Raw genomic sequence first — 11,781 nt, 5'->3', positions numbered from 1 at the left:
CTGTTAGCCCTCACCCCTCCCCGTCTCTCCCCTTCCCTTTTCCCATTTCTCCTTTTCTCTGACTCTCTTTTTCCCTCTGTCTCCTCTCCTCCAGCTCTGCATTCACAGAGCCAGCCCATCCTCAATCAGTTCTCACCTTTCCTCTCCTGTCCTCCTATCCATGTTCAGTTATCACCTTTTGTTATATTGGCCTGTGCTCCTCCCCTGGCCTTTTCTTCCTTCCTCTCCCAGCCTTTTAATTCGGGCATTGGCCTACTTTTTTAAAAAATCATACCTTAAAGAAGGGTTCAGGCCCAATACATTATTTATATACTTTTACCTCCTGTGGACATTGCAAGACCTGCTGAGTTCCTCCAGCATTTTTGTGTTTTTACCAAAATGCTGATTAACCATTTCTTTAGCAGACCCATCGATTTGCATAGAGTTATACACAGGTCAGGGAGAAGAGATGGATCTTTAAGGGCTTGGTGCTTTAGTGGACCAATTGAATTGTGATTCATTAGCTGGTACAAATAAAAGTAAAGCAGGCACAAGCGGAGTGACCATTGTTGGAATGCCCAGTGTGTGAGTGGCACAGTGTAAGAGTGGAGAGTTAGAGGCTTTGGCTCAAGAGGCTTCTGCGAGCAGAGACTGAAGATATGCCACAGGCACAGGTAAGGTCAGGTGAGATCTTTACATGGTAATCCAGAATAGATAGTGGAGATGGCAGCTAGGGAAGTGGTATGCTCCAGTTGCAGGAGGTTGGAAATCTGGGACAGCACAAGTGTCCCTTAAGACTACACCTCCAAGAAGGGCACTCAGCTGCAGCTCATTACGGACCATGATAAGGAACTGAAGCTGATGTTGGATGAACTCCAGATCATTCAGGAGGCGGGGGGGTGGGGGTCAGTGACAGAAGTTATAAGCAGACAGTCACACTGGGTGACTGTTAGGAGAATAGGTAGTCAGTGCAGGGCGCACGTGTGGCTGTGCCCCTCAGCAGCAAGTGTTCTCCTTTGGATACTGTGTGGGAGGAATGACCTATCTGGGCCAGGCAGCAGCAGCCAGACCAATAGCACTGTGTTTAGCACTAAGCTGAACACAGAGCTCCAGAAATTACAGTTTGTGATTCCTTGCTCCTCCACAGAAACCTTTTTGGCAGCTTTTTCTGTTATAACTGACAGATCTGATATGAATTTTAGGAATTTGTGATCTGTTCTTACGAGGAAAGAAATCACAGAATGTTCTTAGGTTGCATGAGGTGAAAGTGAATAGGAATTGAATACTGAGCCATTACGGGCTGCAACTGCTGCAGGCCTGGAAAATATCTGTAATGTCAAGGATAATGAGTTTATTATCATATAAATATGTACCATGTATCTCTATGTCTTTTGGAAGACCTTGAGTAGTTTATGGTCAGCATAGTATGGAGAGGTTCAAGAGCCTGGTGGCTATTGGATAAAAACTGTTCTTGAATCTGGAGATGCTTCTTCAGGCTTCTGCACCTTCTTCCTGAAGGAGGCATTGAGAAGAGGTTGTGATCAGGGATCTTTATGATGCTGGCTGGCTTCTTGAGGCTGCACCTCCACTTGTTGGGAGGACAAAGCCCATGATAGGCTTGCTACTTTCTGCAGCCATCTGTGTTCCTGGGCATTTGAATTCCCAAACCAGGTTGTGATGCAACCAGTCAGTAGACTTTCCACAGTATACCTGCTGAAGTTTGAGACCATAAAACATAGGCTAGTCAGCCCATTGAGTCTGCTCCACCATTCAATCATGATCCATTTTCCCATTCAGCCCCACTGCCCGGCCTTCTCCCCATAACTTTTGATGCCCTGGCTAAACAAGAACCTATCAATCTTTGCTTTAAATACACTCACTGATCCAGCCACCACAACTGCCTGTGACAACAAATTTTCCAGATTTACCACCCTCTGGCTGAAGAAATTCCAATGCATTTCAGTTCTAAGCGGACACTCTTTAATCCTGAAGTTGTGCCCTCTTGTCCTAGACTCTCCCACCATGGGAAACAATCTTTCTACATCTTCCATGCCTTTCAACATTCAAAATGTCTCAATGCGATTCCCCTCATTCTCCTAAATTCACATGAATACAGGCCAATCTTCCTTGTATGCTAACCCTTTCATTCATAGTGAACCTCCTTTGAACCCTGTCTGACATCAGCACATGCTTTCTTAAATGAGGAGCCCAAAACTGTTCACAATACTCCAAGTGAGTATGATAGAGTAGTCAATGACAACCAAATTTACTCAGTTCTTAGAAAGTAGAGGCATTGGTATGCCTTCTTCATGATTGCCTTGAGTGCTGGGTCCAGGAAAGGACCTCTGAGTGTAATCATGAGTGTGGAGGGAATAGATCAAGGGACTAAGCACACAGTCTTGAGGGGGCACGTTTGGTGGTGGTGATGTTGCTAGTCTGCACTGATTGGGGTTTCCCTTTGAGAAATTGAGGATCCAGTTGCAGAGGGATGAACAGAGATACAGATTCCTTAGTTTGATTACAGTTGTTACTGAAGGTGATCTAATGCATGTCAGAGGGCCAAGGAAATGGCCCTCACTGTGGTCCTGTTGTGATGAAAGGCTAACTGAAGTGGGCCCAGGTGTTTCTTGGTCAATTTATATGTGGTATATGTGGTAATAAAAGTGCAGAGAACAAAACAAAGGACTCTACATCACCTTTGTTGACCTCACCAAAGCCTTCGACACCGTGAGCAGGAAAGGGCTTTGGCAAATACTAGAGCGCATCGGATGTCCCCCAAAGTTCCTCAACATGATTATCCAACTGCACGAAAACCAACAAGGTCGGGTCAGATACAGCAATGAGCTCTCTGAACCCTTCTCCATTAACAATGGCGTGAAGCAAGGCTGTGTTCTCGCACCAACCCTCTTTTCAATCTTCTTCAGCATGATGCTGAACCAAGCCATGAAAGACCCCAACAATGAAGACGCTGTTTACATCCGGTACCGCACGGATGGCAGTCTCTTCAATCTGAGGCGCCTGCAAGCTCACACCAAGACACAAGAGAAACTTGTCCGTGAACTACTCTTTGCAGATGATGCCGCTTTAGTTGCCCATTCAGAGCCAGCTCTTCAGCGCTTGACGTCCTGCTTTGCGGAAACTGCCAAAATGTTTGGCCTGGAAGTCAGCCTGAAGAAAACTGAGGTCCTCCATCAGCCAGCTCCCCACCATGACTACCAGCCCCCCCACATCTCCATCGGGCACACAAAACTCAAAACGGTCAACCAGTTTACCTATCTCGGCTGCACCATTTCATCAGATGCAAGGATCGACAATGAGATAGACAACAGACTCGCCAAGGCAAATAGCGCCTTTGGAAGACTACACAAAAGAGTCTGGAAAAACAACCAACTGAAAAACCTCACAAAGATAAGCGTATACAGAGCCGTTGTCATACCCACACTCCTGTTCGGCTCCGAATCATGGGTCCTCTACCGGCACCACCTACGGCTCCTAGAACGCTTCCACCAGCGTTGTCTCCGCTCCATCCTCAACATCCATTGGAGCGCTCACACCCCTAACGTCGAGGTACTCGAGATGGCAGAGGTCGACAGCATCGAGTCCACGCTGCTGAAGATCCAGCTGCGCTGGATGGGTCACGTCTCCAGAATGGAGGACCATCGCCTTCCCAAGATCGTATTATATGGCGAGCTCTCCACTGGCCACTGAGACAGAGGTGCACCAAAGAAAAGGTACAAGGACTGCCTAAAGAAATCTCTTGGTGCCTGCCACATTGACCACCGCCAGTGGGCTGATAACGCCTCAAACCGTGCATCTTGGCGCCTCACAGTTTGGCGGGCAGCAGCCTCCTTTGAAGAAGACCGCAGAGCCCACCTCACTGACAAAAGGCAAAGGAGGAAAAACCCAACACCCAACCCCAACCAACCAATTTTCCCTTGCAACCGCTGCAATCGTGTCTGCCTGTCCCGCATCGGACTGGTCAGCCACAAACGAGCCTGCAGCTGACGTGGACTTTTTACCCCCTCCATAAATCTTCGTCCGCGAAGCCAAGCCAAAGAAAAAGAATAATTATTTCAACATTCAAAAAGATACATTTTAAAAGTTTATGTTGTTTGAATGTCCACTCTGATCTTGCGCATATACCTAATTTTCAGAATCAGAATTTTATTGTCATGAACATGTCACAAAGTTCATTGTTTTGTGGCAGCATTTACAGTGCAAATGTTTCCATAAAATTACATTTAAAAAAAAATTAGGGAGCAAATGAGATAGAGTCTGTGGTTCATTGTCTGTTCAGAAATCTGATGGCAGAGTTGAAGAAGCTGTTCTTGTGCCGCTGGGTGTTTGTCCTCAGGCTCTTGTGCCTCCTTCCCAAAGGTAGCAGTGAGAGGAGGGCATGGTATGGGTGGTGAGGGTCTTTGAGGATAGGGGCTGCTTTCTTCTTGTAGCTTGCCTCAGTGAAGTGGAGACTGATGCTTGTGATGGTGCTGGCCAAGTTCTTAACTCTTGTAATTTTTTCTTGTCCTGTGCATTGGCACTTCCATACCAGACGGTGATGCAACCACTCAGAATGCTCTCCAAGGTACACCTATAGAAATTTGCAAGTCTTTCGGGACATATGAAATCTCCTCAAACATTGATGATGAGGAAGTCAAAGATCCAGTTGCAGAGGGGGGAGCAAAGGCCCAGGTTTTGGAGCTTGTTTACCAGCACTGAGAATTTGATGGTGTTCAAAGCCGAGTTGTAGTCGAGGAGGAGTAGCGGTACATGTTGTACATGTACATGTTGCGGTATTCTAGGTGGTTCAGAGTTGAGTGGAGAGCCAGTCATAATGGATCTGCTGTAGAGCGATTATAATGGTAGGCGAATTGCAGTGGGTCCAGATCTTTACTTAGATGCAAGTTAATTCTGGCCATGACCATCCTCTCAAAGCATTTCATCACAGTAGATATGAGTGCTGCTAGGCGATAGATTGAGGCAGCTCACCCTGCTTTTCCTTGATGATTGATGCCCTTTTGAAGCAGGTGAGAACCTCTGACTGCAGCAATGAGAGATTAATAAAATAAAAAATATAAGCAATCAGAAGTTGATCAGATTTAGTAAATTTTGAGTTTTTACTTCTGGTTTGCTTGCTGTGGAAAGTTTTCAGTGATTTTTGTTATACTCAGCTGATGAGGTCACTGTTGCTTGGATGCCAGAGATTCCCTTGATTTGGTGTCTGAACTGATAGAGTGGAAGATTAAATCCATGCTACAGCTCCCTAGATTTTGGTAGAAAGCTTTTAGTCAAAATCAAAAAATATTACACTTCTTCAAGGAAACTTTGAACATGTGCTTTTGACTCTTGACAATGCAATTTGGGCCTTTGTGTCCTATCTTTGTGTTCTTAGGACTCCTGTCTAGTTTGTGGATTCTTATGGTGGTTAATGAGTCCAGTGTGCTTACTCTTCCACAGATGGGGCAGGAGGAAGCTGATAGCTGATGGGGTAGCTGGTTGATTAGTTTCCGAAGTGATACCTCTTTCATAGGTGTTCCAGCTGCTCCCGATGCACAGTCCTCAATTCCATCTCAAAGGCTTTTTCTTCACTTCAAAGAGTCATGGACTGATTCCTAGGATTCAGGAGAAAGTTGCATTTTTTTCGAGGAAGCTTTGGCAGATCCTTTAACCTTTTTCTTTGTCTGCTGATAATCCCCTCTCGCCACATTTGGTGTTACTTGCACTTAAGCCAGCATGGCAAAGATACTTTAACTCACCAAAATAAAATTCATTGGACTTAAGCCTTCATGAAAAAAAAAACTTTTTACTGAGTAGTATCAAGTCAACTCAAGTTTACTGTGATTTGATTGCGTGGCGCGATCAATAACCACAAACAGACACGAAGTGAGTGATTAAAGGCTTTAATATCCAGAAACATTGGGCATGTCTCCACATGCTGCTGGCCAAGATCCAAGGCTGGTATGGAGGGAGGAGACTAGGGCTGTCAGCCTTTATTGGGAATCTATGGGGAGGAGTTACAGGGTTGGAGGCAGGCCAGCCTGTACAGTCTAGTGAGGTAACACCTGCACTATTGTGTTCCACCACATTTACCCCACATTTTTAGATAAAGTCCAGTGGGGTGAACTGGGACATCTTCTATCATTATCGGTCGTGCAGTCTTTAATAGTTCACAGATTCAGGCAGTCCAGTGGTTTTATCCACAACTGTAATCACTGCAGTACCAGTTGCTTCATTATTGGTGACCTGTATGGTGAGCTGAATGACCAACTGTGTTGGTCTAAAAGGGTTCTGGGGGGTGTGGGGGTGTTGGTGGTTCAGTTTGTGGATGTAGGGGTTGTGGGGGCAGAGGCAGGAGGGGTAGTGGTGATGGGTTTAAGTGGTAATTTGTCTGAACGGTAGAAGGGACCGGCTGTTTGTTGACGAGGGCTTCTCCCTGTCCCCGGGGCTGTCACCTACTTTTAGTGGTGACTAGTTTAGAGTCCAAGATGAGGTTCTGGAATAAGATGGTGGGGGGGGTGGCGGAGGGACCAGGATGGTGGGTGCCCTGGTCGGCGTTCCTGTGCCTGATTAACCATGCTCAGAGGGAAGGGTGGGCCCTCCAGGAATTGGTTATTTCTCACCATGAGGGGAGGATGGAGCCCACCAAACGGAATCAGCATGCTCTTAAGCTGAAACTAGAAGTCCAGCCCCAGTATGACTGACCCATAGAGGTGAGGCATCACGAGCAGCTTTAAGTTTTTCTACTTCATGTCCCTCACAGTTAGGGTCTCGGTGCAGCATCCACAGATTTCCATAGAGTGGGATTTGGACTCTAGAGCTACCTTACACTTAGCAGGGGACACTGCATTGGACTGTTCCTGGGTGTATAAAACTTTCAGTGCTCCCCATGTCAAATAGGCAGCCCATGGTTCAAACATTTACCTCAATGTCCGTCATAGATTGCACCAGTTGGTGTGGCCTAATCTGATTCAGCACAATGGAGGCCAGAGTTAGCTCATTGTTGGAGTTGCTGCTGTTGTAGTGTCGAAACGGCTGCTGCCAAAATGGCCGCCCTGGAGATCCCAAAGATGGCTGCTCCCACGGATTGCACATGATGGAGTCTGGAGGAGACGCCGGATGTGACGTCATCTCATGCTGTCTTCCTCATGTTCCCACTGTTTGGTCCTCGGCCACCAGAAGTGGGTCGCGGTCCGCATGCGGCACTGCTGGAAGAAAGATTAGAACGGCATACCTTGGGGTAGTGCCCCTTCCTCATGCAGTTTGAACACGTCACGCTACAGGCCAGACAGTGCTTCCTTGGAGGCTTATCTGGCCGCAGTAGTTGCTCGGCAGTGGCAGTCAGGGTCCCCAAGTCCCAAGATGGCAGCACCTGTGCTCCCCTTCTGGTGGCTGCGTGGCTTGCAGTATAAGCTTCAGCGTTCTTCTGGGCTGCATCCAGCGATTGAAAATTTTTGAAAAACGGCAGTTTGAGGGATTTAGGAAGGCAGCACAGAGAAGGAGTTGGGCCAGCATAGACCAATCATAATCACATTGAATGGCAGGACAAGCTTGAGAAGCTCTCATTTTCTTGTTCTTGTGTGTACAATAATTTTGTTTAACATTGTCACTATTGTAATAATAGGTGGCTGATAACTGATAACATTAGCACCATAAAAGTGCCAGTCTTGACCATCAAACAGAAGAGCGGCTGACCAGCTACTCATAATATTAAATAGCTGAGCTGTATCAAGACCTCATCATCCTCATCTGGAGGATGAATCATCAACTGAACTACCTGCATGAATAATGTAGCTACAGTAGCTATTGCATCACAGTAATTCGTCTCCTGACATTCCAAAGCTATCCTACCTTCTACAAGGTAAAAATCTAGACCATGGGGAATCAGTGCCTGGATGAGTGCAGTTCCAACAACACTCAGTAAACTTGATGCCTTCTAATACAATTAGCGCCATTACTTGATATCCCTTCCAACAATGGTGCACTGTGAACCATTTACAAAATGCACCATTTTTTTATCCATAGATCCTGTGCTGATGGCATTTCCCAAACCTATAGCCTATACTACCAAATAGGAAAAGGGAAGCAGGAGCAGCACCACCCGCAAATTCCCCTCCGAGTCACATACCATCTTTATTTAGAAATGTATAAAAAAATGTACAGGATTTCCAAATGTATTACTTAATTAAGATTTATGCAGCTGGTTTTGAGTTGTTAAAGTGTGATTTCATATCTTAATAAAATGGAATGTAATCATTATTTTTCACAAGCATGAAATTAGCAATACATGTTTGGTTGCAAATATTTTGTCTCTTTATTGTTGCATATAAATTCTCTAATCTTCTATCTAGCAGGAGTAGAGTGCCCTGTTGGAAGACCGTCAGCTATTGCCTTTACAATGGCAGAGATCGGCACAAATGCTGGTCTTGTCACCAATACCCACGTCCTTAAATGAGGAGATAAGCTTATATCGTCAGACTGTACAACTTCACCTTGGCAGCATACATGTACAGTTACACAGACCATGAAGGACTCAACAGGACAGGTGGCCTCCATGAAGTGAGAAAAATATAATCGGGGGAATCCTGGGAATTATAGACTGGCGAGTCTTATGTCAGTGGTGTGCAAACTATTGGAGAGGATTCTTAAGGATAGGATCTATGAGCATTTGGAGAAGTACAGTCTACTCAAGGATAGTCAGTATAGCTTTGTGAGGGGAAGGTCGCGCCTCACGAGCCTAATTGAGTTTTTTGAATAGGTAACAAAGGAAATTGATAAGGGTAGGGTGGTAGATGTTGTCTACATGGATTTTAGTAAGACATTTGACTTAATTGATAGGAGGATTGAATTTAGGAGTCGAGAGGTCATGTTGCAACTCTTCAAATCTCTGGTAAGATCACACTTGGAGTATTGTGTTCAGTTCTGGTCAACTCATTATAGGAAGGATTTGGAAGCTATGGAGAGGGTGCAGAGGAGATTTACCAGGATGTTACCAGGATTGGAAAACAAGTCTTATGAGGCAAGGTTAGCAGAGCGTATACAGATCCGTTGTCATACCCACACTCCTGTTCGGCTCCGAATCATGGGTCCTCTACCGGGATCACCTATGGCTCCTAGAACGCTTCCACCAGCGTTGTCTCCGCTCCATCCTCATCATTCATTGGAGCGCTTTCATCCCTAACGTCGAAGTACTCGAGATGGCAGAGGTCGACAGCATCGAGTCCATGCTGCTGAAGATCCAGCTGCGCTGGGTGGGTCACGTCTCCAGAATGGAGGATCATCGCCTTCCCAAGATCGTGTTATATGGCGAGCTCTCCACTGGCCACCGTGACAGAGGTGCACCAAAGAAAAGGTACAAGGACTGCCTAAAGAATCTCTTGGTGCCTGCCACATTGACCACCGCCAGTGGGCTGATATCGCCTCAAACCGTGCATCTTGGCGCCTCACAGTTCGGCGGGCAGCAACCTCCTTTGAAGAAGACCGCAGAGCCCACCTCACTGACAAAAGACAAAGGAGGAAAAACCCAACACCCAACCCCAACCAACCAATTTTCCCCTGCAACCTCTGCAACCGTGTCTGCCTGTCCCGCATCGGACTTTTCAGCCACAAATGAGCCTGCAGCTGACGTGGACATTTACCCCCTCCATAAATCTTCGTCCGCGAAGCCAAGCCAAAGAAAGAGCAGAGCTGGGACTTTTTTCTTTGGAGCGTAGAAGGATGAGAGGAGACTTAGTAGAGGTCTACAAGATTATGAGAGGCATGGATAGGGTGGACAGCCTGTGCCTGTTTCCCAAGACAGGAATGGCAAACACCAGAGGACATATGTGCAGAGTTAAGGGAGGGAAGTTTAGGGGAGACATCAGGCTTAAGTTTTTTATGTAGATAGTCATGGGTGCCTGGAATGCCTTGCCAGGGATGGTGGTAGAGGCTTGAAACATTAGGGGATTTTAAGAAACCCTTACACATGGATGGATGAAAAGTGGGGTCTGGAGGGTTTAGTATGGGACAACATCAAGGGCAGAAAGGCCTGTACTGTACTGCTCTTATGTTCCTCCAAAGCAGAGACATCTGATTCAGATTCTCTTTCTGCAGAATCTGCCTAACTTGCTGAGTTCTCACAATGTTTTTGTTCAAGCATCTAGTTTGAAAAAAATACTCATTAGCTCCTTGTACAGAAATTCAGGGTCATCCTTGAATCTCAATATTTATTTTAGTGGGATGCTTTTCTGAGCATTTGTTAAGTGGTCCATCCCCATTCCTTCTGTTTAGTCTTGGCTTCTGTTTGAAATGTGCCTATTGATTAAATCTAGGCAAATATCTCTTCCTAATGCTCTTTAGGTAAATATAATTGTAGGTTACACCTTCCTATTCAACTAAAATACCTTCATTAGTAATGAATACCACTGTCTACTTCTCGTCACATTCACTTAAATCCTGGTGATTTATTTTGAATTTGTGATACTTAATCTTTCTTGTCAATCGTTCACTATAATTTACAGGATTTCCAAGCCTGAACGTGTTTTCTTTTCAAAAATCACCCAGTGCCCCCAATCGTCATGCAGCCCAGCTGGATTTCAGAGTCAGACTGGTCCTGTCTTCCCGGGGATTTCACCAGGGTTCCAAGTCGGGTCGGCGCTGGGGAAAGGTACCAGATTAGATGGCCTTCATGTTCTGGGTATGGAAAGTGTGTCGACGCGCAAATGAATTCGACAGTTCATACCGTTGCAAGAACGGTATGAAAGTGTTCAGCGTCTTGCCACGTTCTTTTTTGTGGGGGTCAGATTCCCTCTAATGCTCAAAACATTCATTGGTAACGGTGACGATTCTCATCTTGGCGTGTCCATCCCACCAGCCATGGGTGAAAGCACCGGAGGATTTCTTATGGAATCCCCCTTCAAACTTGACAATGCATGAGCACGTTTTCAACTGCCTGGTCCAAAACTACTCATTAGAACTGGGACTTATTTGTTCAACCCAAGCGTTATTTTTAACCTTATTTTTTTGCTCTAAGGAGCAGATGGTGATGTCCGCTTGGTTTGAAACTATGTAGATGTGCGTCTGCTTTCACGGAAAGGCTTTAAGTAGAGTCGTGTTGTGCTTTTTCCAAGCGTTTCACTTTGCGATGTGTAATCTGCATTGCACCCACTGCGACTCCTTTCCTCCCGGGATTTAGCCGAAACCTTAAAATGAACAGAATTGAATTCGATACCCGGTCGTGTTCATTTTAGTTTTTATTAGTAGCAATAATAGAAATGTCGATGTATTGATATGGAAATTATTTGTTGTATTGAAATTAGAATCAGTCATATTACTAAATTGAAGATGGATCTAAAATTGAGCCAAGTTCAAAATGATTATACTTCGGGATGCTTCAGACAAGACGAATTCGGTAATGATACTGAAAAGCAAAACAAAAATGCTGCAATGGGAACCCGCAGCAGTTCATGGTATTAAGTTAGTTACCTGGACATTTCGATATTTCTTATCATTAAAGATGCGAGACATCATTTTCAAAAAGTATGTAGTTTTCATATATTCGGGGTTTTAGATATGTGACTTATTTTGTTTACACACACGATATGGACCCTAAACAAAAAGATATGTTTGGAGGAATTTATGTTTTAATAATACACAATATTGGAACTAATTATAACAAAATAATTTTATTTTGCCGGTAGTTTCGAGATGAGTGAGGCTTGCAATTTGATGATAATTTACCGCATTGATATATTAACTACGGTGTACGTTTGCTTTGTTGTTTGCTCAATGTGTTTGTTTAGTCCTCGTCTATTTGGATAATGGTTTTGT

Source organism: Narcine bancroftii, chromosome 4, assembly GCF_036971445.1.
Source record: "Narcine bancroftii isolate sNarBan1 chromosome 4, sNarBan1.hap1, whole genome shotgun sequence".
Lineage (NCBI taxonomy): Eukaryota > Metazoa > Chordata > Chondrichthyes > Torpediniformes > Narcinidae > Narcine > Narcine bancroftii.
This window is presented reverse-complemented; position numbering follows the sequence as displayed.